A 6,000-nucleotide genomic window follows, 5' to 3' on the forward strand; every position below is an offset into this window, starting at 1 on the left:
TTTTGCAAAAAAACAGAAAATGGCCAATGGTCTCGATTTCATTACAGATTTCGCATTGATTTGTATTTACAATTTTCCACTTGAACAAATTGTCTCTAGAAGGTAATATTTTATGTAACAGTCTGAAATTGAATTGCTTAATTCTGTTATCTTTTATCTTTTTGAATTTAAAATGAAGGATATCTTTCCAAACTAAATTTTCTGGCAATTTTTGTTGTTTTCCCCAGATGTCCAAAATATAAAAATCAACCTTCTTTTGTTGTAAAACACATAATATTGTTTTGCTCTGGTGCAAGTTATATTAATACGTTCACCAACAGATGTATCAATTTCTTCTTGTTCTGAAGACTCATTTTGCTTTTCTTTCATCGTACTTATTTTTTTAAGCCAATGAGCAGGAAATGCTTTTTTTAATTTTAAAAATCTAAAACTAAATACTAAATTATCAACATCAAAAAAGTTTCTAAAAAATGATATATCTTTCCATTTACCTTTATACACAACTTGTTTAACATATAAAATACCAACTTCTTTCCATTCCTGAAAATTTAAAGGTTGTCCATTTATTGTAATATTACTATTATTCCATAATGTTTCACGATATATATTTTCAACATTCTGCTCATCTAAATATCGTAATTGAGCCCATGTATATAGAAATTCAATATAAAACATTGGTAAACCCTTTTTTCGACAAAGCTTTAACATGTGTTTTGGATGACAATTCATTTGAAAACAGTAGGGGATTTCTCCTATGTAACTTAACCAAAACGAGAAAAGTGTTTTCCAGACTGCATCATAATTATTAAAAAAGGAATTTATCCAAGACAATATAAGTGATTTTGATTTCGAATATAGATCGATCATACCAAGACCACCTTCAACTATCGGTCTGACACAAATATTACGTTTAACTTTTTCACGCTTTGAATTCAATAAAAAGCAATACATTATCTTATGTAAACCCTTGCATATACAGTGCGTCCCAAAACAAACTATACACTTTTGAAATGGCTGCCAAAAAAAAAATATAGCACTTTGGGGGAAAAGACTTATAGATATGGAAAGCCAATAAAGTCAACTTTCAAATGACACCAAAAAGTTGGGAAAATATTCATGCTTGAGCGAGCACTGCCCACTGAAACAAAGGGTATGAAAATTAGGGTGGGCTGGAATTAGCCATCCAATTTATGTCAGTTTTTGAGAGGCGAATCCTTTCGAACTTGCAAAGTTAAGGGCGTTGGGATGAATTAATGATCAACCGTGACCAGTTTTGGTTGCTTAGCAAATTTTATGAATTTATTAAATTGAACTTTAATGCTTGAGTGAACACAAATTACACTTTTTTGGCAGCATTTCAACTTTATCATTTGGATCTCTTTTGAGGCAGCATTTCAACTTTATCATGTGGATCTCAGCAATGTGTTCATGGGAGTCGGGAGAATAGGGGGTGAGATAGGACTTAAGTGGGAGAAGTAGGTTGATGGAATAAGGGTCAACAGAACATTCAGCCCCCGCCCCCTCCCTCTTTCCCGCACTCCCCTCCTGTTGAGAGACTGATGGCTATTGTCATGTACGCAAAGTCCAGAGCAGAATGTTGATTTAATGATTAATTCTGAATTGGGGCATCAACTTTTTCCTATCATTTAATCAACTCATTCAATGTGCAATGTGATCAATCACACATTCAGTTTATTTCAATAAATTATTTCATTAATCATCATAATCATTAGATTTCTTGGTAATTATTCAATAAAAAAAACTGACCATCAGCCACCGGTCACTTGGCAGTTAAGTGTTGAATAGGCTATAATCCAGGAAGTGAGACAGAGAGAGGGGGAGGGGGGGCTGGGAAATGGAGGTGGAGAGGGGAGGGTACATATGACTTTTAATTTGTAAAAGGACAAAAAGAAGAGGAACGCCCCTTTAACCAAGTCTTAGCATATCTCGCCCTCTTGCTTGTAACAGGTACCATCACATTACTCTGACTCACACGAACACACTTCTGAGGTCCACATGATGAATATGCTACACTAAAATTACAAGTCCTGTTCACTCATGCATTAAATTTCAATTTAGTAACTCATGAAATTTGCCTAGGAAACAAAACTTATCTCACTCATCAATTTAGCTTAGCAAGTTCCAAAGGACTAACCACTAAAAAAAAATCTGTAAGGCTAATTCCTGCCCAGCCTAGCCGAGCTTAGTCTCTCAGGAGAAGAGAAGCAGGGAGGGGGGTGAGATGGAGAGAGGGATTGCTAGGTTGCTAAATGTTCTGTTGACCTTTATCCCATCAACGTACTTCAGCTACCTAAGTCATATTCCCCCTCTTCTCCTGACTGTCATGAACACATTGTTGAGATCCACATGATAAAGAAAAAATGATGCACTAAAAAGTGCAATTCATGATCACTCATGCATTAAATTTCAATTTAAAACGCATTAAATTTTCACAAACAACAAACTGATCACAACTAATCTTTAATTCACCAAATGACCATCAACTTTGCAAGTACCAAACAAACAAACCTGAAAGAAATTGGAAGTCTAATTCCGGCCCACCCTAATTGTCATACCCTTTGTTTCAGTGGGCAGTGCTCGTTCCAGCATGAATAGTTTTCCAACTTTTTGGTGTCATTTGAAAGTTGATTTTATTGGCTTTCCATATCTTTAAGTATTTTCCCCCAAAGTGCTACATTTTTTATTTGGCAGCCATTTCAAAAGTGTATAGTTTTTTTTGGGACGCACTGTATAGTCTGGCATTGGTATAACCGAACCAACATAAACGATTTGAGGCACAATTAAACATTTTATAATACTTATTTTACCATAGCATGTAAGCTGTCTCATTTTCCATGTTTTTAATATGTTATTGACCTTTTCAATTTTCCCTTCCCAATTTAGCTTTCGTATATGCTCTTCATTTTTTCCCACAAATATTCCTAAATACTTAACAGGATCATCTGTAAAATCGAACTCGCTTCTTTCTAAGTTAAATATCCCTATTTTTAACATCTTTGTCTTATTCCAATTTACTTTTGGACCTGCAATATTACCGAAATTATTTATCTCTTTCATAACATTATGAAGGGAATTAATCGAATTAATAAATATCGTCGTATCGTCTGCGAACTGTGTTATTTTTATCTCTCTGTGTGGTAAGCATAAACAATTTCCTGAAATATCTATTCCTCTGATTTTATCATTTTCTTTAATACGAATTGCTAAAATCTCTGCAACCAAAATAAACAACAATGCTGATAATGGACACCCTTGTCTTACACCTTTATAAATATGAAATGATTCTGATAACCACCCACGCTGTAGTACTCTACCGTGAGCATTTTTATATAACATCTTAATCCAATTTATAAACGATTCCTTAAACTTCATCCGCTTTAATGTTTCAAACAGAAATGAGTGGTTCACATTGTCGAATGCTTTTCGAAAATCTAAAAAAATTATAATGCCACGGGAACTTTTAAATTTACAATAGTCAATAATATCTTGAACAAGTCTAACATTTTCGGATGCCGATCTACCTTTAATAAATCCACATTGATCAGTTGAAATAATTGATGATAAAATTTTCTGTAAACGCATCGCTAAAACCCGAGCTGCAATTTTGTAGTCGATATTGAGTAAAGATATTGGTCGCCAATTGTCCAGAGATCCCCTATTGCCATTTTTGTATAATAGAGTAAGAACTGACTGTCCTTGTATACAGTCAGTCCGCAAGCCCCTGTGTTAATGAGCAAATGAGCAAGATTTATCCAAGTCCTCTCGTGGCTGAATTCATGTCCCTGCAAAATCTCGTGAATTGTGAGACTTTCTATCTCAAAGAATTTAACCACTTTCTCCTTGAGTAATATTGATTATTTTTGTACCATGGGCAAGAGTAAATGTTACCCTTTTATATTGGTCATTTCTTTTGAATGAAATATTTTGATAAATAAGTGAATTTTTTACCTGAAAAGATGCATCAAACAGAATTTTCTTCCTCTGTTTTCACTTGCAAATTGTGCAACATTTTGTGTTTTAGGCACCAACATTATTTATATCATCAGAAAGCTCAAACTCTATACTTTCTTACAATGTCACTCTTGATATGTGGCATCTTTTAGATGGGTCAGCAGCCAGTTATTTCCATCAAGATGTAAGACGAGATTTCTGAAATTTCTGAGTAACATAAAATCCAGAGTTCTGATTGTCTGAATACTGTTTTCAAAACAAACAGGCGCGGGTCTTCTTGGCTTGCTTCGCGAACGAAGATTTATAAAGGCAGTCCACGTCGACTGCAGGCACGCATGTGACTCACAAGGCCAATACGTGATAGACAGGCCCGGCCACAGCGGCCGCAGTCAAAAGTCACGTTTGTTGTGGCTGCTGAGGCTTCGCGATTCTTTCTGCGGCGACGTTTCTCCCTCAGGTGATCTTTTCGGGATTCCTCGAAAGAAGAGGCAGCCTGATGGACTATATGTCGCCAGCTAGCACGGTCAGCAGCCAGAGTAGACCACTGGCAATGATCGATATGGCATGTACCGAGGGACTTCTTCAGGATGTCCTTGAAGCGTTTCTTTGGAGCCCCTCTGTCACGATTGCCAGTAGAAAGTTCGCCGTACAGGGCTATCTTGGGCAGGCGATGGTCTTCCATTCTTGAGATGTGTCCTGCCCAACGGAGCTGAGTCTTCAGCAGCATGGCCTCGATACTGGGGATCTCCGCCTGTTCAAGGACCTCAACATTTGTGACATAGTCGGTCCAGTGAATGTTGAGGATGATCCGGAGACAGCGCTGATGGAAACGCTCCAGGAGTCGCATGTGGTGGCGGTAAGTTACCCACGACTCAGAACCGTACAGTAGGGTGGTGAGGACAACAGCTCTGTATACGCTGATCTTGGTGCCCCTTTTCAGATGCTTATTTCTCCAGACCCGCTTGTACAGTCTGCCGAAGGCACTGTTAGCTTTGGCCAGTCTGTTGTCTACTTCCCTGTCAATCTTGGCGTCTGAAGTAATTGTACATCCCAGGTAGGTAAACTGGTGAACGCTCTTCAACACAGTCTCGCCAATAGTGATGTGAGGAAGGCGGTACTCTTCCCGGGGTGCAGGTTGATGGAGGACTTCCGTCTTCTTCAAGCTGACTTCGAGTCCGAAGAGTTGAGCAGCCTCCGCAAAGCAGGATGTCAAGCACTGCAGGGCTCTTTCGGTATGGGCAACGAGGGCAGCATCATCGGCAAAGAGAAGGTCTCTAAATATTTGCTCACAAATTTTTGTGTGGGCCTGCAGTCTCCTGAGATTGAATAGACTGCCATCGAGGCGGTAGCGGATGTAGACAGCCTCGTCTTCATCAAGACCTTCCATGGCCTGCTTGAGCATTACGCTGAAGAAGATACTGAACAGCGTCGGTGCAAGGACACAACCCTGTTTCACACCGTTTGTGATTGGGAAAGATTCGGAGTGATGGCTGTTTAACCTAACTTGGCCACGCTGGTTTTCATGCAGCTGGATGATCATACTGAGGAACCTTGGGGGACAACCGAGGCGTTCCAAGATTAGCCAGAGGCCCTTTCTGCTCACCGTGTCAAATGCCTTGGTTAGGTCGACAAACGTTATGTACAGTCCTTTATTTTGTTCCCGGCATTTCTCTTGGAGCTGACGGAGGACGAAGACCATGTCTGTGGTACCTCGGTTTGCTCTGAAGCCACACTGGGTTTCTGGGAAGTGGTCTTCTGCGATGACAGGTACTAGCCTATTCAAGAGCACTCGGGCAAAGATTTTTCCTGCGATGGACAGTAGAGTGATACCCCTGTAGTTTGAGCAGTCAGACCTTTCCCCCTTATTCTTGTATAAGGTAATGATGACTGCATCGCGGAGGTCTCCTGGTAGCTTGCCCTGTTCCCAACAACAGACAAGGAGTTCATGGAGCTTGTTGTGTAACACTGGTCCTCCACATTTCCATATCTCAGGTGGAATTCCATCAACTCCTGCTGCTTTGCCACTCT

The sequence above is a fragment of the Lytechinus pictus genome, chromosome 8 (assembly GCF_037042905.1).
Source record: "Lytechinus pictus isolate F3 Inbred chromosome 8, Lp3.0, whole genome shotgun sequence".
Taxonomy (NCBI): Eukaryota; Metazoa; Echinodermata; class Echinoidea; order Temnopleuroida; family Toxopneustidae; genus Lytechinus; species Lytechinus pictus.